General features: G+C 37.2%; 1 non-coding gene across 1 annotated transcript; it reads right to left on the bottom strand.

The window, feature by feature from the left end:
* Nucleotides 1-6119: 6119 nt before the first annotated feature.
* LOC113738305 (small nucleolar RNA R71) lies at nucleotides 6120-6226 on the bottom strand. Its single transcript, XR_003460091.1, has one exon. It is a non-coding gene; the product is annotated as a small nucleolar RNA R71 (small nucleolar RNA).
* Between the last annotated feature and the right edge of the window lie 19526 nt (nucleotides 6227-25752).

The following is a 25752-nucleotide window of genomic DNA, read 5'->3' as shown; positions in this document are numbered from 1 at the left end:
TAGTTAGTTTTGGTGTATTTTATTTATTTTTATAGCTAAGTTTCTAGTGAAAAAATGCATTTTGTGGTTTAAGTGTAAAAATTGCAATTCTATGGATTTTAATGGTGAAAATTTCATGTTTTTATAGGTTTAATGATTCAATCATCAAAGGGAGTGAATTGAGAACATATTTGGATGAATATTGAGGATTTCAAATAGTTTAAAGAAGACATGAAGTGCAAGAGAGGAAATGCAATCAAGAACAAAAGAAGAAAAGTTTTGCAACTTTGACACATTGTGGTATTTCGACAATAGTTTGAGCTATAATGATCGGATTGAGATGATCCTTGAACTATTTTGAAACTAAGAGATAGATCTACATTTTTTTATGAAGGCATCTAAATCCAGTTCAGCGGTTTTCATTGTCAAAAAGTCAAAATACAGAAGTGCAATTCTATTGTCGAAAGCTAAAACAAAGCTCTGACCAGTCGAGGGTATTTTGGTCATTTTTTTATTCAGAAAGCTCCAAATGGGATGATTTTTGAGGCATTGGAAAGCTAAATCAAAAGGCTACAACTTTCATGTTTTGCACAAGAGTTAATTCAGCCTGCATCATGGAGAAAATAACAGTCGAAATGGTGCCAAATTCACAGAAGTGAAAACGCGACTCTTGAATACATGGCTTGAAGTCGAGTATTCCTCAATTTCGGCTGCAACTTGTGTTTTGTTCACACAAGTTTTTTGACCCATTTTTCTACAAGAATATCGGTGGAAATAGCCCAAGACAGTTGCAAAAGAAGCTTTACAACTCAAATCTAGCTTGTTTGTGGGCTCAAGAGGAATCTTAACATGATTTAACACTTTGTCTTTTGCATGAAATTCCTCTATAAATAGCAGCCTTTGGAGGACATTTCACAACTTTGGAAGGCTAGAGAAACTCACCAAAAATGTAGTTTTCACTAGAATTTTCTTAGTTTATTAGCTAGACTAGTATAGTATAGGTAGTGTAGTTTATCCATCTTGTATTTGTAGTTAGATTTGGATGAACATTGAGGATCAAAGATGAAGAGTTTGAAACTCATGTGACAAGGGTGACTTCTCTCCTATCACTTTCTCTTTTGTATTTGATTTCATGTTTAACCATAATACAAGTTTGGTGTTTGCTTTCATGTTTAGTTAAAAGTTTATGGCTAGAGTTATGGATGAACTTTCAATATCTTGTTAGTGATAATTATTTTGTTATTTGATGATATTATTTTGAACAAGTTATATAACACTTTTGCTTTTCTAATCATGATTAACTGGCAATTAGTTGTGATTATCTAAAGGTTTTAAGTTTGCAATGAGAATTGAAATTTAACACTAGTTCAAGGAAATGATAAATATAGGGAGTACACTCACGAGAGTAGAGGTGCACCTTTGTGGTTTTAGTGATTGTTTCATGTAATTTATAGAAAAAATGAACTTGTAATTAATTTCATAACTACGAGAGTAGGTATGGTTTAATTACAAGTATAGTTGATTCACTATGAGAGTAGGTTTTACATAAATTAGGAAATTACGCCATAAATAACCAAGATAATAGCATTTACTTAACCGGTAATTTCATTTGCAAGAGTAGTAAGGAATTCCATATATCTACAAGCTTTTCTAGTGTTATTTTCATTATTTTTATGTTAATAGTAGTTTAGATAATAAAGGAATTTGAAAACCACCAGTAATCGAAAATCTGCCCTGTGGGAGCGACCCTTAATACCCTATACTCGCTCACGACCTGTATACTTGCAGAAAAATTGCATGTGGGGTATTTCGAAATTTATAAATGTAAAACTTGACTGTGGATGAACTAATTGTTATATGTATACCTCGCGCTCGTCAAGTTTTTGGCGCCGTTGTCGAGGAGCGACAATATTAGGACCTAACAAACTTTATTAATTTAGACATTCGTTATGTTAGTTAGTTAAACTTTGTTTCTAGTTAAGTTAAAATTTCTAGTAATTTTGTGAAATCATTCTATATAATCTCTTTATTTTTTATTGTAGTGTATGCACGGGGCTTTTACGAATATTAGTACCTTTTGATCCGAAAATTGAAAGAACACTTCGTAGACAACGAAGGCATACACTGCAACAAGAAGGAGAAGATGTTCGACAACAAATTGAGAAAATTGCAATAGAGCTACCTTTTAAAAAAAAATGACGGAAAACGAAGCAAATAGGCGAGCTCGTAAGGATTTTGATCTATCGGGAACCCAAGAATCTCAACCAAGTATAGCACAACCACAGTAAACGCTAATAATTTTGAAATTAAACCATCATTAATCTAAATGATGCAACAATTTCAATTTGGAGGTAATGCCGTAGAGGATCCAAATACATACTTAGCCACATTTTTGGAGATATGTGATACAATAAAAATGAATAGAGTTAGTGAAGATGCTATAAGGCTAAGGTTGTTCCCATTTTCATTGAGAGATAACGTTAAAATTTGACTACATTCTTGTCGCGCCCCATTTTTCGCGATGAAAATAATTATTTACAAAAGATGTGATTTTATTTAAAAATAAGTGAAAAAGGACTTAGAATGAGACTTTAAAGACTGCGACAATTTGGGTCCAAAATTTAGTCTAAAAGGGTTTTTAAGAAAAAAAAAGAGTCGCCACTTGGTATTAAGTTTGGGTGTACCAAGTCACCAAAAATATATTTTTGATAAAAATGAAATAAAATAAAACCCTTTTCAACAACTCCAAGTCTTTGAAAAACAAGAGAAAATAAGTTCGGTAGTCACGATTGAAGAAAGTGAAGGCAAAGGTTCGATTAACTCAAACCTAAGGCACTCTTTCAACCTAATCTAAACTAGTTGTGAGATTTAGTTAAAAATTTTCCTAATCTAACCCTTAAATTTATCACGTTTGAATGTTTCCTATATGGATGCAAATCTAAATTTCTAAAAATGTCGAGAGGGACAAAATGTCCATTCAAGGGTTTAATCGATACCAGTCGCATTAATTACGAAGGCCAAAATAATTTCTTGAAAGGGTCACGAGTATGCGAGTGATGAAATTAAAAGAAAAGAAAATTAAATTAAATTATATACATAGGTATAAGTGATCAAAGGAAAATAAATGTAACATAATGGGTACGGGAGGCAAAACCTCATGATATAATTTTCTTGTATAGGAATCAATGAGGTATTTAAACTAAAGAGTTATAATCACCCATATCCATGTTCAAAGAATAATTTTCTTAATATGAACAAGCAAATGAACTAACTTATTTTACAATTTTAAATGAGATGTAATTCTAAATGATATGATTAACACATATAGAGGGTAGGGGATAGAGGATAATATAATAGAAAATATCATGCAAATGAGAAAAAATCCTAAAAATATGCATGAAAATGCAATAAATGTCACGCAAGAGATGAATCTAACGCATGAATGATCTAAGAGTCTAGCATTGGACTAGCCCATTTCTAAAGAATCTTACTAGCGTTGGACTAGCAAACATACGGAGAGAGAAGCCACAACTAGCGTTGGACTAGTGTGGTGACGCCATGCATTAATAATACATAGTAAAACAAATAAGACATAAATTAAAATAAATAAACGCATAAGAGCACGTAGCACGTAACACATAAACATAATATCTAGATGCAAAAATTTTAAGGAAAGCGGGTAAAGCATATAACACATAAGCCACATAAACACACAAACCTACCTATTATAACGGAGAATCTAACTACAATCTAAAATGGAAAAATATAAAAAATAAAACCTATCTATTCTATCTATTACAATAGGGAATCTAATTACAATCTAAGATGGGAAAGATATGATAAAATAAACCTAGTTATCCTATCTATTACATTAGGCTATCTAATTACAATTTTTGTAAAAAAAAAAAATTACTTATCTATTACATCTTGAGGTATTTAAACACCTCTCAAATAATTATAAAATTAACTAAACAAACATAAGAAAATTGGAATAAACATTTGAATTGAAAAAAATAACAAAACATATAAAAATATATATACACATAAGAGTACGTAGGAGCACATAAGAACACGTAATTGACATTTAAATAATAATAGGAGTACCTCCCTTTTAAAGTGGTGACTAAATAGAGTCAAATTACCCTATTTATACTCAAAATGAACAAAAGAATCATGGCACCAATTTAATTGAAAATAATAATAATGATAAAAATATTAAATTCACCTTAACATGTCAAACGTAAAGAAATTTAAGAACATTTAAAAATTACGAGTTAAATATACTCAAAAGTAACATAATTAGCTATTAAAGAAAAGAAACAATTATAATAAAGAGAGTCAAAATTCACTAGGGATTAAATTACAAAAATTGAAAAACTTTTAGGGTCAAAAATATAATTTTTCCAAAGTTTAGGGGTCAAAATTAAATAAATGATAAAGTTCAAAGACCAAAGTGTAATTATTTGAAGGGCCTAAGTGAAAAAAATTTAAAATCTTCTGGGCCATAGTGAAATTACTCAAAAGATGAGAGGTTAAAGTGCAAATTGTGGTTTCTGATTTGGGCAAGTAAAGGTCATCGGGCCGTCATTTTATTTCTTTGGGCCGAACACTACCTAAACCCAGCCGAAAGTCCAAGAGAAGCGAGTAGTTCAACCCGTTTTTTTATCACTCAAGTCCAACTAAAAGATGCATGGGCTTTGGTCTCCTAATCCAAGCCGAAACCCAAAAAAAACAAACCAAAACCCATTCCTAAAATCCAACCAAAATAACCATAAGCCCACCACAAAAAAAAAACATTAGCCCAACACTTTTTTTTTTCATCTTTTTCCTTCTTTTTTTTTTCTTCTTCTTCTTCAGTTTTCTTCTTCTTCCACCCGAGAAGTTGAAACTTCTCCCTGCTGGCGGCTATGGCCGCCTCCCGTGGCGCCACCGCCGGACCACCACCGGCCGCCGGCAACCCCTCCGGTTGTGAAAAATTGCCAAAATACACCTCCACTCAACTTTGCGCATAGAATTCGATTTTGAAGTTAGTTTTTACAAAAAAACGACTCGAAAGTGGCCAAAATGACAAAAGACAGCCCAGTTTTTATTTTTTCAAAACACCATATCTTTCACAAAAAATCATAAAAATTATACTATAACACTCCTTGCAACTTCTACAATATAACTATGATTTTAATTTGACAAGAAAACAACATAAAATGGCTAAAATAAAGCAAAACAACCCCTAAAATTCATTTTTTCTATTTTGGCATTTTTCCAAACAGTTAACATGCATATACAAAAAACATTCTTCTTTTCCTAATCTAGTTTATGACATTCCCAAATTTTCACCAATACAACACCAACAAAACCAGTAAAATAAAGCAACAAAAAAATAACCACACATACATTCAATCTAGTTAATTAAAAAAAAAGCTGGAAAAAAGGAAGAGAAATAGCTCAATGAAGAATTTGGTCCCTTGGCCAAAGTTTTTGATGAAATTGTCAAGCTCCAATAGCCTAACCGATCGCTGCCTCCCTTTTGTTGTGTGCAAGTGTGTTGGAAAAATATTGGGAGAGAGGAGAGCCGAGGGTGAGAGTGAGGGTGCTTCTTGTTGTCTTTTTTTTTTCTCTTATGTCTGATGATGTCTTGTCTATTGGGAGCAAAAGAAAAGGCCGAGAGTCAAAGTTTTTGGGAGTGGAGAGTGCTTTTTGTCCAAAGCCAAGAGAGAGCCGAGAGGGATGTCAAAAAGTCCATGGAATTTGGTTGCCAAAAAATGATTATCTTCACCAAAAGACAAGAAGGATCCATGAGATAACATGGATTTTTTACCAAAATGAGAAGAAAGGTCAATGAGGATGGAGTGTAAAAATGGGTCAATAGTAGTTTTGATGAAACAAAAATGATTAGGATGATTTTTGATTTTCTTCTTTCTTTTGTTTGTTTTTCTTTTTCCTAAAATAAACCTGGAAAAATGAGAAAAATACACATTAAAATGTAAAAAAATAAATAACTCATTAAATAGAAAAATTCAAGAAAATATTAAAAATTGATAAAAATTTGGTGTCTACAATTCTCATGCCCCTAACACTTTCACTACTTGGAATGATTTGTCTATGGTGTTTTTGAATAAATCTTCCCATCGGATAAAATGGCTAAACTTAGAATGAATATCACTAGTTTTAGTCAATTGGATGGAGAGTTATTATATGAAGCATGAGAAAGGTTTATAGATTTGTTTCGGAAATGTCCACAACATGGACTTTCTGATTGGCTAATTGTACAAATCTTCTATAATGGTTTATCCTTTTTTATTAAAACTACTATCGATGCAGCCGCAGGAGAAGTATTGATAGCAAAATCACCTTAAGAAACTCAAATTTTGATAGAGAAAATGGCGGCAAACAATTATCAATAGACTAATGAAAGAGATAATCCAAGGCGACAAGCAGGTATGATTGAAATTGATACCATCAATATGCTTAGTGCTCAAATGAGTAATATGATGAAGGTACTGAATAGACAAGCCGGATGTAGTCCAAGTTCTTCTTCCAATGTGCATGTTGGTTGTTGTTACATATGTGGAGGAGAACATGATACTAACGAATATGTTGATCTTGAGCCGGCTCAATTTGTCAATAATTACAATAGGAATATTCAAAACAACTCATACTAGAATACATACAATCTGGAGTGGAGTAATCATCCAAAATTTGGATAGAAAGAACAAGGCAATCCACAAAGACCAACCAATCTGCCGAGATTCCAACCAAAACAACAACAAACGAATACTAAACTAAATTGGGAGATTGCGGTGGAAAAATTGGCAAAGGGTACTTCGGAGAGATTCAAGCTGCTAGAGGGGGGGTTGGATCAATTGATCAGAATGTATAGAAATGTGGAGGTCCAGATTGGTCAAATCGCCAATTCTATTAATAATTGAAATCAAGGGGAATTGCCAACTAAAACGGAGGTAAATTAGAGAGAACATGTAAAGACCATTACCCTGCATAATGGTAAATGATTACAGGAGCCTCCAGTGATAGAAAATGGAGGGGACAATGAGAGTGAGAGACAAGGAGATGAGCGAATGGAGCAAGAGGTAAGTGTGGGGGATGGTAGTAAAGGAAAATTGAAAGAAGAACAACCTACAACCTCCACTACTGTTCCGATACCTCTGGCAGTTCTATGTTCTCAATGACTCAAGCCAAATAAACTTGACAAAAACTTTAAAAATTTGTCAAAATTTTCAAACAATTGCATATTAATATTTCTTTCGTTGACGCTATCTTACAGATTCCTTCATATGTCAAGTTCCTCAAGGAGATCATGACATGAAAGAGAAAATTGGAGGATCGCAAAATGATAGCATTAATGGAGGAATATAGCACTATTATACAAAACAAGCTGCCACCAAAATTGAAGGATCATGGGAGCTTTTCTATACCCTGCACCATCGGTAACATTGAATTTTCTAAGGCATTATGTGACCTTGGTGCAAATGTATCATTAATTCCTTTAACGGTGGTTAGACAATTAGAGTTGCATGAGCTAAAACGCAATAATATCACTTTGCATTTAGCCGATCGGTCTATTAGATATCCATTAGGAATCTTGAAAAATGTGTTGATTAAGTTCAAAAATTCATCATTCCTGTGAATTTTGTGGTATTAGATATGGAGAAAGATATGTGTATGTCAATTATTTTAGGTAGACCATTTTTAGCAACTGCGGGTACTATTATTGATGTCAAAAATGACAAATTAAAGTTTCAAATTGGTGAAGAACTTATAGTATTTAAATTGAATGAAATGGAAAAGTACCCTTCTTTTACTGATCATACTTGTTTAATTGGCACTATTGAAATGCTAACCCAAGAGTTGAATCTAGTCAATTTTGATTTCGATTCTCTAGAATTTTGTTTAATAAGTACAGGGAAACAGGAGAAAAATGATGAAAAAATTGAAGTATTGGCCCAATATTTAGATGCACAACCTCCTTATAGGAAAGGGCATATGTACAAGAATCTTGGACAAGGAAAGCGACTTCTACTACCTTCGGAGATAGAAGTTCCAAGGTTTGAATTCAAACCACTTCCTAGCCATTTGAAGTATGAGTTTCTTGGTTAAAATGAAACTCTACCAGTGATTGTCAGTACTTACTTGGAAGAAGAACAACTTAATAAGTTGCTAAGAGTTTTAAAGAAGCACAAGAAGGCTATCGGATGGACCATCTCCAATATTCAAGAAATTAATCCTTCTATATGCATGTATCGATTCTTTTGGAGGATAATTGCAAACTGGTGGTCGAATTGCAAAGAAGGCTTAACCCGAACATGAAAGAGGTGATAAGATTAGAATTTATCAAATAGTTGGATGTAGGTATAATCTTCCCTATATCGGATAGTGTATGGATTAGTCCAATTCATATTGTCCCAAAGAAAAGTGGAACTACCATAGTTAAGGGAAAAATGATGAACCTATTCTCTCTAGACTTATGGTAGGGTGGAGAGTGTGTATAGACTATAGAAAACTAAATGCAGTCACAAAAAAAGATCACTTTCCACTACCCTTTCTTGATCAATTATTGAAACGTATTGTTGGTTATGAATTTTATTGTTTCTTTGATGGATTTTCAGATTATAACCAAATAGCAATAGCTCTCGAAGGTCAAGAAAATACCACATTTACTTGCTTGTATGACACATTTGCTTTTAGAAGGATGTCATTTGGCCTTTACAACGCCCTTGCCACATTCCAACGCTATATGATGGCAATTTTTTTCTGATTATATTAAGAAAATTATAAAGAATTTTATGGATGATTTTTCTGTATACGGTTCATCGTTTGATCATTGTCTTCATAATTTGGACTTGATTTTGCAGAGATGTGAAGAGACGAACCTTATGTTGAATTGGGAGAAGTGCCATTTTATGGTCCAAGAAGGAACTGTCTTAGGGCACAAGATTTTCACAAGAGAAATTGATATAGACAAAGCCAAAATAGAAGTGATTGAGCGAGTGCTACCTCTAAATAATATTAAGGGGATTAGAAGTTTTCTAGGACATACGAGCTTTTATAGACGATTCATTAAAGATTTTTCCAAAATAACTAAACCATTATGTGATTTATTGTGCAAAGATACCCCATTTTATTTTGATGATAAATGTTTAATGGCTTTTGATAGGTTGGAAAAAGAGTTGACCTCAACGCCGATTATAACTTCACCGGGTTGGTCTCTACAAAATGATCGGATCCTACCTTACCTTGTGCACTACCCCTTTAGATGGTACAAGAAACATAAACATGCAAGTCTCATTGGATTAAGTATCCGAGACACAGGGTGGTTTATTCCTATAACGGGATTCCCTAAATGGCATTCCCTTCTAGGGTTTATGCTTGATGCCATTCATTAAAGCGATAAAATATGCAGTACACAAATGAAACGTGACCTAAAGGAACCCCTTTTTGTATGTCGGGTTGGGCCTAAAATGAAATGTATTCATGCTGCAAATATGAAGCATTGAATTTAAACGTGTCATGTCGAATAGGGTAGGCTCCTACAGAGTACCATGCCAGGACTCTTATTTCCTAGGGCTCATGAATGTAATGGAAACAAGAACCAAGAAAAGTTAGTTCAATCAGATAAATACACATAACACATTGTAGCAAAGAGATAAAGCAATAAAAAAGGAATTGAGGGGTTGGATCCCTCCCCTCGTGAATGGTGTCTCTAATAGGGTAAGGCAGGCTCTACCCTAGGCAAACTACCATGGATGCATGAGGTGTTGGCTCACTAATGCATCTAAACTCGATAGGTTTGAGGTCCCCGAGCCTTCAGACTTGGAAACCAAAGGTCATCAATCCCAAAGTTCTTTGTCGGTGGCTCGAGCGATTCCCCAGATACTGCTACGCACACGTCGTGTCACGGCTACATGTCTGAGTGAATCTATCAAAAAATCCTCAACCTTCGACTAAAAGCTAAAGGCTATTAACTGAAAGCTTAAAGCGGAAGATTGAGTGACCCCTTGGATCATGCTACGCACACGTCGTGTCGCGATCACACATCCAAGTGGGTCGCCTAATCCTAATAGGGTGGAGTGGCGTGACAAGCCACTAAAAGAAAAATAAAGGAGGGATAAATAATAAAACGTATGCATGTATGCTAGTGCTCCTTTTTGGAGGGGAGAGATCGAGAACCAATGCGAGGCTCTAGGGTAATGTCCCCCACCCAAATGCAATGCAAATCGCGGGATCACATAGATAAATCATTCATCCATCAAATTAATCGTACGCAAATGTGTGAGGGAGTGAGTTGATACGCACGAAATGCAAAACACTAAAAAAGGAAAAATGCAACCCTAAACATCCAAATGCGATATATGGAAAGGTTAAAAGAAGAAAAAGATTGACTAAATCAAATTTGTTCGGACTCTCTAAGTCCCCAATGGAGTCGTCAACTGTCGCGCCCCATTTTTGAAAGATAAAGAAAAATGAATTTGTTTTAGGAAAAATGGAATTTTTGGATTATTTTTGAATTAAAAATGTATTTTTGATTTTAAAAAAGAAAATAAAGAAAATGTGGGTCTAAATGGGACTTGAAAATGCGACGATTTGACCCAAAATAATAGTTTAAAAGGGTTTTGAATGAAAATTGGAGTCGCCACTTGGTATTGAGTTAAGGTGTACCAAGTCACCTAAAAAATAAATTTTGAGTAAAATTATAGAAAACCCTTTTAAACGACTCCTAAGTCTACAAAAATCAGAGAAAGTGTTCGGGAGTCACATTTGATGAGAGGGAAGGCAAGGACGAGGTCCAAGGCACCCTCTCAACCTAGCCAAGGCTAGTTGCGTGATTTAGTCAAAGATTTTCTTATTTTAACATAAAGATTTATCACATTTGAATGTACTATATGAATGCAAACCCTAGACTTAGGGGGGCATCGGTGGGCAAAAATTCTCTTCAAAGCTCGAATGGTGCCAATCACATTAATTGTGATGCCCAATAATGACTCTTTGGAGAGGTCACGAATAATGCAAAAATATGAGATTCCAAGAAAAGAAAAGGGATAAAATAATTATAGAAATATACATGTCTTAAAAGAGTGCATCATATCGGGCACGGGGGACTAATGTTCATGACTCAATTTTTTCTTTAATAGAGGGAATACGAGCGTGCTAAGGCTAGAAAGCCAAACTCGTCCATATCCCATATCCAAGGGGGTATTCCCTAATCTAATCAAGCAAATGCACTACCCTAATCCTATTTCTAAAAATGAAATGCAATTCTAATGTCATGTATCATACATAGGGGTATATATATAGGGAAATTAGGGATAAGGGCTATACGTATAAGGGGAATATCATACAAAATGATAAAAGACCCTAGAAAGTGAAAAATATGCATGAGGTGAAGTGATTTTATCATACAATCATGATCTAACGCGCGAAAGGGCTCCTAAGGGTCTAGCGTTGGACTAACCCATATTTCTACTTTCTCACTAGCGTTGGACTAGTGAGAAATCGAACAAAGAAACCACAACTAGCGTTGGACTAGTGTGGTGTCGAGAAATGGATCACAACTAACGTTGGACTAGCGTGATAACGTCACACATTAATTATAATCTCATAAAAACATAATAAAGCGAGTAAACACATAATATCACATAAACACATAACACATAGTCATAATATCTAGATGCAAGGCCCTAAGAAAGCGGTAACACATAGCACGTAGACATGCAAAAACACATATAAGGCAAATAAAGCAAATAAAGCCCTAACTATTACATTCGGGGGAAGCCTATTACAATCTAATGGGGGAAAATAAAAATAAAAATAAATAAAATAAACCTAACTATTACAACTTGGCATTTAAATGCCTTTCAAATAATAAAAAATGAACTAAAATAAATATACGAAATTAAGACGACTAAAGCGAATAAATAAATAAATAAAATGAAAACATTCAAAAGGCATGCAATTAAGCACAAAAATCACATAAGTACACATAGGGTCAAATAAAGTAAAAATAAGGGATAGAGTGTACCTCCCTTGAGTGGGTGTCCTAACGAAATGAATTTACTTATTTACCCTCCAAAAACAAAGAAAATGTCGAGGCATCACTTTGATTAACAAAATAATCACACGAAATGGAAATAAACATGAGATTGAATCACTCAAACCGTTCAAATAAACTAGACAACTCATATTCATCAAGTTGAAACCAACAAAGACCCAATTGAAACAATTAAAGAAATTAAAGGGGCCGATTTGATTATTATCCCAAATGTTAAGGGTCCAAAAGGAAATAAATTAAGATTAAGGACTTAAGGTGAAACCTACCAATCAAAATGATAAGGCTCACACAAACAAATGAAAACCAATTTCCTAGGATTAAACAACAAAATTTCAAAATCTCACTAAAAATTCAAATCAAAACTAAAAATTATCAAAAATCATTAAATCCTTAAATCCTTAAATTCCTAGACAATCTGTCCAAAAGACACATAAAAATAATAAAAAAAATACCAAAGGAAAATAACATGTTAAAAGGGACAAAATTGATTAATTTTCCAAAGTTTCTAGGCCATAAGGGAACAAAAGGAGACTTGAGGGATTGTTATGCAACTTTTAGAAAGCATTTACTGAAGCCCTAGAAACCAATTGTTTGCAGTCAACAACTTTTCGGCCAACTTTACCGAAGCCTTTTTGCAAAGAAAAATCACCCTTCAAACGCTGCAAACTCACTCATTATCAAACATTGGACCCAAAAGTGAAAAGAAAAGCTGCAGCAACAAAACCGACAACTTCAAGCTTATTGCGGCGAACATTACATACAACACATTCTAATGGCCATCAAACCAGGAGTTCAAGTAAAGAAACAAAAGGACAGACTAAGAGGTCATGCGAAATCTGTAAAATTTTGCAACTCTTCTGCGTTTACTCTACTAGATTCACAGACCGCACAAACCCATCTCTAGTCTAACAAAGTCGCGCACCCATACAATCCAACGCTAAACAAACCCAGTCAATAGCAACAGGAGGCGAAAACTGCGAAGCTTTGCTACGTTTTCAACCTCGGCAAACATCACACAAGTCAAGCAACCAACCTACGGAAACGAAATGAAAGGCTACAAAGGACAGCTGAACAGCATATAGCTAAAAGGGTGCCAACCCACGATTGAAGAAAACAGTTTCTAATTCTAAGGGTTAAGGGTATTACCTTAATCACAAGATCAGTCGGGGAATGACCGTGAAAGGATTCGGATGATTCTGCCAGGCCTTCGAAGGATATCAACGGGAGGGCAGTGATGATGACACAGCACCGTCCTTGCAACCCCAAATCTCCTTTCTTCCTCATGCTGCTGCCGCTCTTTTATCAACCGTCCTCCCCCAGATCCTTACTCCTCTCGGTTCTCCTCAAAGCCGTCCCCTCATTTCCAAGAAAAAAAAACCCCGTAGCCTTCTGTTTTTTTTTTCCCTCTACCCACAGCCGCCAACTAGCCTCTCTTTTCATCAGCCGTTCCTCCCTTCGTTTGTTGTCTCCGCCCTCAAGAACTTCTGCTCTCAGCCGTCACGCACTCCTCTATATCCATCCCCCTTGTCTCTCTTTTCCTCTGCAATCACTCGCTCGGCTCTTTTCCTCCTCTTTTGTTTCTTTCTTTCTTGTTTTTCTCCACTCTTCCTTGAAGCTCTCTACTGCCCAGCCGAAAACCCTTTTCAATCAGCCGTTCAGAATCTCAAAACCCTTAGCTCTAAACCCTTTTTTTCGTCCGCCGTCCCCCCTCTTCGAACCCCAGCTTCATGGCTTTATATAAGTATCAGCAATCCCTCAAACCTAGCATCTACGGTGCCTTTTTTCTGCATTTTTCTGTGATCCTCCGGGAGCCCTTAGATGGCTTTTGCTTCTCAAAACCTTGAGTTGTCGGATGAAGGCCAGATGGCCCTGTACTATGCCAATCTGATGGAGCAAAATAATGGGAAAAAATGACCAGAAAACAAACTGGAAAAATAAAGCTGCATTTTTGTTTTCTGCATTCTGTTAGTACGCTGCTATTAGGGAGTTCAACGTTTTTTTTTTAAATCAATTAAAATAAAATGAGAGACGAAACAAGAACAAAATAAAATAAAAATAAAAATAAAAATAAAATAAAATAAAAACCTAAAATTGAATCAAATAAGTCTAAAATTAAATTATTTAAATGAATAAAGTTTAAAAATAAAAAATTTGGTGTCTACAGTTTGCCAAAAAACGTAGATACCAAATACTTACCTGTGTCATTCGGTCGCAAACTACTCGAACGACTGCCATTTTTTGAAATGAGGACTGACCCCAAAATTTTAAAACGGGACTGACCCGAATCAGAAATTTAAAATGGGACTGACCCAAACAAAAATTTAAACGGGACTGACCCGAACAGAAAATTTAAAACGGGACTGACCCGAACAGAAAATTTAAACGGGACTGACCCGAACAAACTTTAAATCATGGGACTGACCAGAACAAACTTGGGACTGATCCGAACAGAATTTCAAATCAGGGGACTGATCCAAACAGAATTTAAATCATGGGACTGACCCGAACAAAATTTAAATCATGGGATTGACCCGAACAAAATTTAAAATCATGGGATTGACCCGAACAAAATTTAAATCATGGGACTGACTCGAACAGAATTTAAAATCATGGGACTGACCCGAAAGAGAATTTAATCATGGGACTGACCCGAACAAAATTTAAATCATGGGACTGACCCGAACAAACTTTTAAATCACGGGACTGACCCGAACAGAATTTAATCATGGGACTGACCCGAACAGAATTTAAATCATGGGACTGACTTGAACAGAATTTAAAATCATGGGACTGATCCGAACAAAATTTAAAATCATGGGACTGACCCGAACAAAATTTAAATAATGGGACTGACCCGAACAAACTTTTAAATCATGGGACTGACCCGAATAGAATTTAAAATCATGGGACTGACCCGAAAGAGAATTTAATCATGGGACGCACACTGGTGGGACTGATCCACGTTTAGTGGCAGTGTAAATGAAATGCTCACTAGTGGACTGACCCAACGGCTAGTGGCGGTGCAAAAGAAATACTCACTAGTGGGACGGACCCAACAGCTAGTGACGGTGCAAAAGAAATGCTTACTAGTGGGACAGACCCAACGGCTAGTGGCGGTGGAAATAAAACGCTCACTAGTGGGACTGACCCAACGGTTAGTGACAGTGCAAAAGAAATGCTCACTAGTGGGACTGACCCAACGGCTAGTGGCGGTGCAAAATAAAATACTGGTATGTATGAAAAAACTGCATAAGACTTGCTTGAAAAAATTATCCAAATATTTGTCCCAGTGTGATGAATTAGTCAGTGGGATTAAACCCGAGCCGACCTTGAGAATCGGTCAGTGGGATTAAACCCGAGCCTGCCTTAGTTGGTGGTACAAAATCCAAGCCCAACGTGATGTTTGTGATGTTGGTGGCACGAAATTCAAGCCCAACGTGATCTTTGTGATGTTGGCGGCACAAAATTCAGGCCCAACGTGATGTTGGCGGCACAAAGTTCAGGCCCAACGTGATCTTTGTGATGTTGGCGGCACAAAATTCAGGCCCAACGTGATGTTTCAAAAAACAAGAAATTAAATTTGATTTGTCAAGAAACAAGAAATTAAACTTGATTTTTTTGATTTTTTTGATTTTTGATTTTTTTTTTTCGAGAGAATCTTTTCAAAAATAATTTGCCCCAGTGTAGGGCCGTTTTTCTTTCTTCTTTCTTCACTTTTTTCGGTATCGGCCTTCCACATCACTAGCTGCTTTTTCGTTGATTTCAGCTATAAATACCTGCACAGGGGGCTTATTAAAGTATAACATGCAGTTAAATTTCATTAAAAGAGCAATGTGATTGATTCGAAAATGTCTTGCTTGACTCTTGGACGAAATCCTCAAACGTGTTATAAAAATTTGCCTCAGTATGGGCCCATTTGATTGCAAAAAATTTTGTTCAGATGATTCCCTATTTATTTGAACAAAGAGAAATCGCACTTTCTAAAATTTAGAAAATAATCATATATACAGTGTGAAGAAACTTAAACGTCGAGTTTGAACTCATGCAGAAATTTCATGATGAATCCCTCAAAGTAACACCAAATTCAAGAAGATTTCTTCCTTACTTTTAGCATTGGTGCTTAGGGTAACGGGTCACCACTTCTTGTTGGCTCATCTTTCAGGACCAATCAAGTGGGCGTTATTTCTGATTTGGAAGTGGCTAAAGGAAATGGGAGGTCAAGATTTTGTCCTATTTTTGTGCCCATTCGATATCACATCTTAGTGAAAGCAAATAATTTGTCACTCTCATTTCTTTAGAAAACTTAGTCAACATATAAGCTTTATAAGCTTGTGACGTATGGGTAGAAACGAGAGCTAAACATGTAGAAACAGGTTATAGCCTTATGATAACAAATGATTGATGGATTTCTTATGAGCATAATCCTCACATTGGGTTGTCATGAAGGATAAGTCAGCGATGGATTTTATGAGCTTGTAATGTGGCTTGAAAACGATAGTTAAAGAATAAGACTTTCAAGGACATTGCACCGAAGATCGCATTTTTCCAAAATTGCCCCTATTTCTACAGAATTTTGGGATTTAATGGCTGGTATATGATGTTCATATGTTGTATAGATGGTGTCTAAAATTTCATTGAAAAACATTGAGGTTTGGTTGGTCAAATGGATTAATTTCGTGAAGTTAGTAAACCTGGAATTCTTCCCGAAAAGCTCAGACCAGCTTTCTTGTTTCATCTATAACTCTGTGCTCCGACGTAAAAATCGAGTGCCGTCAGCGGCATTCGAAACTAGACATTCCCACCTTTCCAACGGTATAAAATACACATTCTGGTTCCATGTATGTGAGCCGAACCAACCTTTTAAAGTCGGCTGTTCTGTTTCTCTGTTTTCCTGGAACGAAATGCTGAGGCTGCAACTTGAGGCTCAAATTCGAGTTAGTTGTGTGCTGAATTTCAAAATGATTTCTCTGTGAAATTACAGCTCTATGAATGTATTTTCCAAAGCCATAAACCATGCTTAATTCCGAGTTAAGTTGAGTGATTTGTGATCAAAATACGGAACCTGCCCTACTCTTGAAAACCCTAACTTTTGGACAGATTTGATGCAAGGCTTGGTGTAGACTTGCTAATTGAATTTTTTTGGTGTTAAACACCTACCAAATGTACCATGAATGTTCTTTAGGCTTTGCCTACACTAATGAACCATGTTTGAAGGTTTTTCCTTGGCCAAATGTTTGGAAATGAAAAACAAAGGGCTCAAGGCAGTTTTGCCTTAGGATTTCTGAAACTTTGGTTGTTCGGTTGAATACCCTCCCGAAGGTATTTTTCCATAGAATTTGACATGGGAATGGCCCTTATATGGTAGTATTTTCATACCAAACTTGGTTCCGTTCCGAGTCCATTCCGTTACTAAACTAAAGTCCCAAATTGTGGAACTCAAATCTGGAAAAATAGCATAACAGTTTCATTTTTTTTTCTCCAAATTTGAGCGGCCGTATCTCGGTGCTCAAAACTCCGATTCTCGATCCGCTTGTTCTGTGCTAAACCTTACTTACAAATTTAAATGAGTTATAAATTTCACGGGATGGTTTACAACGTATGAATTTTGCCAAATTTCCAAAGTTAGCGAAAAATCAACCCCGTCTCAATTCTGAGTGTTCTAGAACAGTAACTTTAAGCTCATTTTTGAATACTTTCCACTTAGATTCACGGAAAAGTGTCTTCTAAGAGCTTTTAGTACTTTCCAAGAGGTTTCCAACGGTATCAAGTTTTCCAATTTTGGACTTATGTAGAGTGAGATACGATTTTTCAAAAACTCGTATCAAAATAGAAATTTTCCGAATTTTAAGAAAATGGAGTTTTTCAAGTACTCCTTATTCCTTCGATATTATTCAAACGTTTTACCCTTGATTTCCAAGATACAAACTCGATTGTTCTTATACTTTATGAAACTCCACTTGAATCTTGATTTACAAGTAATTGAGGTTCATTTTCATGAAATTTCCCTGGATTGTACTAGTGCGCAATCTTCCTCGATAATTGGGATATATGAGTGATACTTCACTATTATTTGCTCAGGCGCACATGAGAACCCTCAAGAGGATCCCACGGTGAACGCTTAAATTTCGGTTGAGACTACTTGCTACTTGGTGAGTGTCAAGTGCATGTTTACTTGAACTCCTGTGAACTTGATACATGTTTGTCTTGCTTAATCTATCTGATTTTGATAAAATGGAGTCGAGTGTGTACTTTATCGCACTCGTACTCATTTGAAATAATTGATTCATGCTTGGCCTGACTTGCTAGACTTACATATCCTGAATTACATGTTTGAACCTGTCAAATACTTGTATACATGACTTGGTATGCTATGAGTGCATACGTCGTTAGAGTGAATCTCCTCGCCATTTACATGTACATGGGGGACGCCCAAACTCATAGGCCGACCTTGGAACTCGAGCCGGCATGAGTTTGGTCGGGAATCTCGGTGACCCATGAGATTCACATGATAAGCTTGATCTATTGAGAGATCTTGCTTGGCATACTCGTGGAGTATCGCCTTATAAATGTCGTGCGGGTCCGGAGCGGTGTACGGTGGACGGATGGGAAGTTAGTGGAGTTCTACGGATTGAAAATACCGACCCGGTTGATGGAGTGTCATCGCGGGGAGGTATACGAATGTCATCGACACAGCAAGTGGAACTTAGCTCCTAAGAGCTACTATATCTTTGAATTGTTTCTGTTTACTTTCACTGGCTTTATTAATTACTTATAATTATCTCTTGAACTGTTATTTGGGACTGTTATCTGGACTACGTGCTTGCATGTGTGTTATTGGCCTCACGAGCGTTTTGCTCACCCTGTAGATTTGTTTTCCTTAACAGGATTGAACTCGGAGATGTATTGGAGAAACCCTCCTGATGTACTTTTGTTTAGGGTTTCTATTATATTTTGGCTATACTCTTAGTTTTGGGTTGTACTTTTGGAATTGAAATGTAACATTTGGGGCGTGATGTATATTTGGAATTTAAGATGCACTTTGAACACCCGACGTGCGGGTTGGATAATGGATGACTATTGTTAAGTTTGAACGCTTCCGCATTTTGCTCACGCTTCCGCATTGTGTAGACTGGTAATAAGCTTGAATGGAATTGCTTGAGTCCTGACGAGAGCTGGGTAAGCGTCTCGCAGATACCCTTTGATTCGCCTTAGGGAGAAGTGGGGGCGTCACAGTTGGTATCAGAGCGCTAGGTTAGAACTAGGTTAGAGATCTATATGGGAGACATATTAGATACTCTACTCTTAAGACCGAAACCGAATAGTTAAGTTATACCTTAAGGAGTATTTGGGGCATACTAGTGATTGGGTTAGGCATGCATAAACGACATCCGAACTAAGTAGTGATTAAATTTCTAACCCAAAAAGTGCTATTATTTTGCAGGGATGGAAAACGGAAATGGAGTTCCGGCAGCTGACGGGAATGGCCATGCGAATGGTCATACCTCCTAGGCCTATCTTCTACCGAGCTCTAGCTGGAGGAGCTCGAGTACGCTATTCCCCATCTGACAGATATCCCCGATATTCGTGTAGGGTGACATTTGCCTACCCGAACCACCTCGTGCTTGCTTTGGACGACGAGCGTCGTCAGTTAGTGGATCTTAATCGGGATTTACAGGTTGAGGTGGATGAGGTTAGACAGATGGTTAGCGCTCAGGGCGAGAGGATCGCCGAGCTCGAGGAGGTGATAGAGGGCGAGGTAGCTACATCTACTGTTGTTAATGGGGAGCTCCAGAGTACTAGGGCTCAGCTTACTAGGTTGAGGGAGGAGGTTCGTGATAGGGCTTCCGAGATTCTAACTGATGCCACTAGGCTAGTGGATGAGGTGATGGGTGTAGCTCAGAGCTCTGAGGAGGAGGAGGATCCTGAGGAGGAGATTCCTCCTGATAGTCTTACTGTGGATTAGGTCCCTAGCGATTGACTCTTTTAACTCTTTTGACTAGTACAACTAGAATTAGCAGGGGTGATGCTAAGTGCTGAGACCATTGTATTTTGCATGACTGTGTGGCTTACTTTTGAAGCACTTGCTTTTACTTTAGTCTTCTGTGACTAAAAGTACTCTTGTGACACCTGTGTGCTATATTTTTGTGACTACCCCATGACTTGCTAATTCTATGAACTTGATATGCTAATGAATGTAAATTATTGTTATTTTCAATATTTTCTTGATTGGTTCCTGCTCTCCACTTTGCATCGCATAATTTATCTATTTCTTGCACTAGGCACGCCTAGGTTATGGAAGGACTAAGAGGTGGTCGAGGTCGTGGGCGAGGGACTAGACAAGCCCAACCTCAAAGGGATGACCAGGGATCGGCAACTGGACCGATCCAAGGTCAGGAAAATATTGAGGGTAATCAAGTGGCTACTGCCATTAATAGGATGACAGATATCCTTGAGCGCTTAGCTGATAGACAAGGCCCTGGACCGTTCAACCAACCTGGGGGTCAGGAAAGAGGAGAGGATAGAGTCTTGGAAAGGTTCCTAAAGTTCAACCCGCCTGAGTTTATTGGTGAACCCGACCCTGAAGTAGCGGAGAATTGGTTAGAGAAGATGACCAACATATTCGCCGCTCTAGATTACACTGAGGATAGGCGAGTGAACTTCGCTGCTTTCCAATTTGAGGGAGTAGCCCGTGTTTGGTGGGATCTGATAAAAGAAAAATGAGAGAGAACTCAAACCCCTTGGACTTGGGAGAATTTTACAAGGAAATTTAATGAAAAGTTTCTTCCGCCCTTAATCCAAGAGAAGAGGGAGGATGAATTTATCAAGCTGAAATAGGGAACTCTTAGTGTAGCTGAGTATGAAGGAAAATTTACTAAACTTTCAAAGTACGCTCCCGAATTGGTGACCAATGAGCGAAAAAGGATTAGACGGTTTGTTCAGGGACTTAATGTGGAGATACAAGAGGGATTGGCTGCAGCCCAAATCTCTACATTTACTGAGACACTAGAGAAAGGTCAAAGGGTAGAAAATGCAAGGATGCAAGTGAGGGACTTCCACAATAGAAAAAGAAATATTTCTAGCCATACCTCTGGACAAGGTAGTAAAAGTGCATAGCCTTCCAAAATGGGAAGAGGAACGGGAGGACCGAGGACTGCCGGAGCTTCAAAAGGAACTTTATCTAGAGGAGATCGTAGTGGACTGACACAGGCAAGAAGAGCGCCTTCTAGTGGTTCAGCGGTGACCCCTCAAGTCACGTGTGGGTATTGCGGAAAATCCAACCATTCTGAAAATGACTGTTGGAGGAAGTCTGGGAAGTGCTTGGCCTGCGGTAGTACCGAGCACCAGCTCGCGAAACTGTTCAAACAAAATGAAAATGGGAGGTGATACCCAGAGACCGGAAAAGTCAGCCTCTAAGCAAACCAGTGCCGGAGTGAGCCGACCGAAAGTACCGGCCAGGGTTTATGCACTGGATTATCAACAAGTTCCTGAGGCGACTGAGGTAGTAGAAGGTACAATCCCAATCTTTCACCGTTTAGTTAGGGTTTTAATTGATTCAGGTGCTACACATTCTTTTGTAAATCCTAACTTCATGAGTGGGATAGACTTGAAGCCAATTAAGTTACCATATGATCTAGAGGTTAAAACGCCTACTGGGGATCAAAGTCTAATTGCTAATTTGGTGTATAGAGATTGTGAAGTCTGGATTGGGGAACGAAAATTATTCGCTGATTTGATAGGTTTGACGATTAAAGGATATGATGTAATCTTGGGGATGGATTGGTTAGCCCGTTATAATGCTCAGTTAAACTGTAGGATGAAGATTGTAGAGTTACGTCTTCCAGGAGAAGCAACCCTGAAACTGGATGTAAGGGGTAAATTAGTTTCGTCTGCACTTATCTCAGGATCCGGGCTAGAAAGTTGTTAAGTAAAGGAGGTCAAGGATATGTGACTTTCCTTATCAACACCCCTAGTGATAAGGTGAATTTGGAAGACATGCCTGTAGTGAAAGAATTTCCCGATGTTTTTCCTGAAGAATTGGAATTCTTACCCCCGGAACGGGAAATAGCCTTTAAGATCGATGTAACTCCGGGAGTAGCCCCTATTTCTAAGACGCCATATCGAATGGCCCCAACCGAATTAAAGGAATTGAAATTGCAACTACAAGATTTGTTAGAATGGGGTTTTATACGGGAAAGTGATTCGCCGTGGGAAACCCCAGTTTTGTTTGTTAAGAAGAAGGACGAGAGTCTGAAACTGTGTATAGACTATCGAGGCTTGAATGATGTTACAATTAAGAATAAATACCCGTTGCCCCATATTGATGAGTTATTTGACCAATTGCAAGGGGCGGTAGTATTCTCGAAATTGGATTTGAGACAGGGCTACTATCAATTGAGGATTTTTGAGAAGGATATACCCAAGACTGCTTTTAACTCGAGATATGGGCATTTTGAGTTTGCCGTGATGCCATTTGGGTTAACAAATGCACCTGCAGCTTTCATGGATTTAATGCATAGAGTTTTTACGCCTTATTTGGATCAATTTGTGGTAGTGTTCATTGATGATATTTTGGTGTATTCTAAGAATGTGAAAGAATATGAAAAACACCTGAGGATTGTTTTACAAACTTTGAGGGAACACCAATTATATGCTAAGTTTAGCAAGTGTGAATTCTGGTTAAAAGAAGTGACTTTCTTAAGGCATATAATCTCTAAGGATGGGATTAAAGTGGATCCAGCTAAGGTTGAAACTGTTTCAAAGTGGAAAAGACCGGAAAACTCAACGAAAGTTCAAAGTTTTATAGGATTGGCAGGGTATTACCGGAGATTCATCCAGGATTTTTCAAAAATTGCTGGACCCATGACTGAATTGACCAAGAAAAATTGGAAGTTTCTATGGAGTTCTAAGTGTGAAGAAAGTTTTCAGGAGTTGAAAAGTCGGTTGACAAGAGCACCTGTGTTAGCTCTACCAAGTGGACAGGATAGTTTTGTGGCTTACACGGATGCTTCTAAGGAAGAATTGGGGTGTGTTCTAATGCAAAATAACAGAGTGATAGCATATGCCTCTAGGAAATTGAAATCACATGAAGGGAATTACCCGACTCATGATTTGGAATTAGCAGCTGTGGTCTTTGCTTTGAAGAAATGGAGGCATTATCTGTATGGAGTGACATTTGAGGATTTTACAGACCACAAAAGCCTTAAGTACTTTTTTTCTCAAAAGGAGCTGAATTTGAGGCAACGTAGATGAATGAAATTTCTGGAGGACTATGATTGTACGATTAAATATCTTCCTGGGAAAGCCAATGTAGTGGCCGATGCTTTAAGCCGTCAAGTGCAAGTAGCTGGATTGATGGTTAAGGAATTTCAGTTGTTGGAAGAAATTAGTTAGTGGAATCCTCGACTGGAACCGAGGAAGGTCATTTTGGGGAATATCGTAGTGAATTCCACTTTGTTGGAACACATTAAGAAATCTCAAGAAAAGGACACTGAAGTGCAAAAGTGTGTGGAAAAGGTTAAAATAGGAGACAAGACGGATTTTAATTTGGGGTCAAATGGAATATTGAGATTTCGAAATCGGATAGTAGTGCCAAAGGATAAAGGACTTAAGAAGAAAATCTTAGAAGAGGCACACCGATCGAAGTTTACGGCACATCCTGGAGGGAATAAAATGTATCAGGACTTGAAAAGTCTTTACTGGTGGGAGAATATGAAGAAGGAGATTGCCCAATTTGTCTAAACATGCTTAGTTTGCCAACAAGTTAAGGCCGAACATCAGAAATCGTCGGGACTTTTGCAACCCTTGGAGATACCTGAGTGTAAATGGGAAAACATTACCATGGATTTTGTATCGGGATTGCCAAGGACACAAAGAAACCATGATGCTATTTTGGTGATAGTAGATAGATTAACCAAATCGGCTCATTTTCTACCGATTAATATGAAATACCCGTTAGAAAAGTTGGTCAAGTTGTATTTGGATGAGATCATTAGGTTGCATGGAATACCTGTAAGTATCGTGTCCGACAGGGATCTGAGATTTGTTTCGAGGTTCTGGCAAAAGATGCAAGAGGTAATGGGGACTAAGTTGAATTTTAGTACCACTTATCATCCCCAGACTGATGGACAGTCTAAGAGGACAATTCAAACTCTTGAGGACATGTTAAGGACTTGTGTTCTGGATTTTGGAGAGAGTTGGAGTAAGTTTTTGACTTTAGTGAATTTACCTACAACAATAGTTTCCACTCTTCTATTCAGATGGCCCCGTATGAGGCACTTTATGGTCAGAAATGTAGGTCTCCAATTTGTTGGAACGAAATATGTGAACGGAAGATCTTAGACCCGACCACAGTATCTTGGATTGAAGAAGCTAATGAAAAAGTAAGGTTGGTACGCCAAAGAATTCAGACCGCCCAGAGCCGCCAAAAGAGTTATGCCGATAATCGAAGAAAAGATTTGGAGTTTACTGTTAGAAATTTGGTATTTCTCAAGATTACACATTTGAAAGCAAGTTTGATGTCTGGAAAAGGAAAGAAGTTACAGCCGAGATTTGTAGGGCCTTACAAGATTATCCAACGTGTGGGGAGTGTAGCCTATAAGTTGGAATTACCGCCGAATTTATCTTGAATCCATAATGTGTTTCATGTATCTATACTTAAGAAGTACCATCCGGACCCTTCTCACGTCGTACGATCGAAAAATGTTGAGATTGATGAGACTTTGACCTATGAGGAGAAATCGGTGAAACTTCTGGATCGAAAGGTGAAGGAATTGAGGAACAAGCAGATACCACTAGTAAAAGTTCTTTGGAGAAACCACAGAGTTGAGGAAGTAACATGGGAAGTTGAAGAAACGATCAGAGAGAAGTATCCAGACTTGTTTGCCAATCAAGGTAAAATTTCGAGGACGAAATTCTCTTAAGGGGAAGAGGATGTGAGGACTCGAAAAACTATTATTTTTTTTAAAATCCCTATTTTTGGCTAAATTAATTATTTATTTAGATTTTTGCCACGAATAATATTTTCTAGCCTTATTAGACCTAAGTACATGGTATTATAGTTTCGTTATATTTTTAAAGTGTCTCGTTTCAAAAATTATTTTCTTAGAAATTTGTTTAGTGAAAAAGTGAAAACGGGTTTGGAAAATTTTAACCGATTGAGAGTACAATAAGTTTGAAAAATTGGAGACTTGTACAATGGTCCTAAAATAGATAATTTTATGTTTAAGTACTCAAGTGATAGTTAGTAGTACAATCGTTATAGTAATTTCTTGAAAGTTTCGCGTTATCGCGCTTAAATTGGTGGTACGCATTTTCACAAGCGCGATTTTAATTGAGAGACTTTAAACCATTATTTTGGGACAATTAAGAGTGAATAATATTTATATGAATATAAGTATATTAGAGGTTTAGTGTACTAGTGAAATAAACTCGAGAGGAATCGAGCCCAAAACGCGCGCGTATACACGCGGAGGAGAGTTGACTTTTGCACCAACTTGGGCCACACCTTGAAGCTTCCTAAGGAAGCTACATTTTTTATCAACTCTCTCTCTTCCTCACAAGAATAGCTGGCCATCAAGCTGCAAAAACAACACCCAAGTTCTTCACTTTTCATCCTCATTTCTTCAACAAAAACACCACCAAATGCCTTCAAAATTTAACCATACTTAGCTTAACACTTGGAGAGTTCATCTAGCTACAAAAGAAGGGAGCTT

This window comes from Coffea arabica, chromosome 3e (assembly GCF_036785885.1).
Source record: "Coffea arabica cultivar ET-39 chromosome 3e, Coffea Arabica ET-39 HiFi, whole genome shotgun sequence".
Taxonomy (NCBI): Eukaryota; Viridiplantae; Streptophyta; class Magnoliopsida; order Gentianales; family Rubiaceae; genus Coffea; species Coffea arabica.
This window is presented reverse-complemented; position numbering and strand designations above follow the sequence as displayed.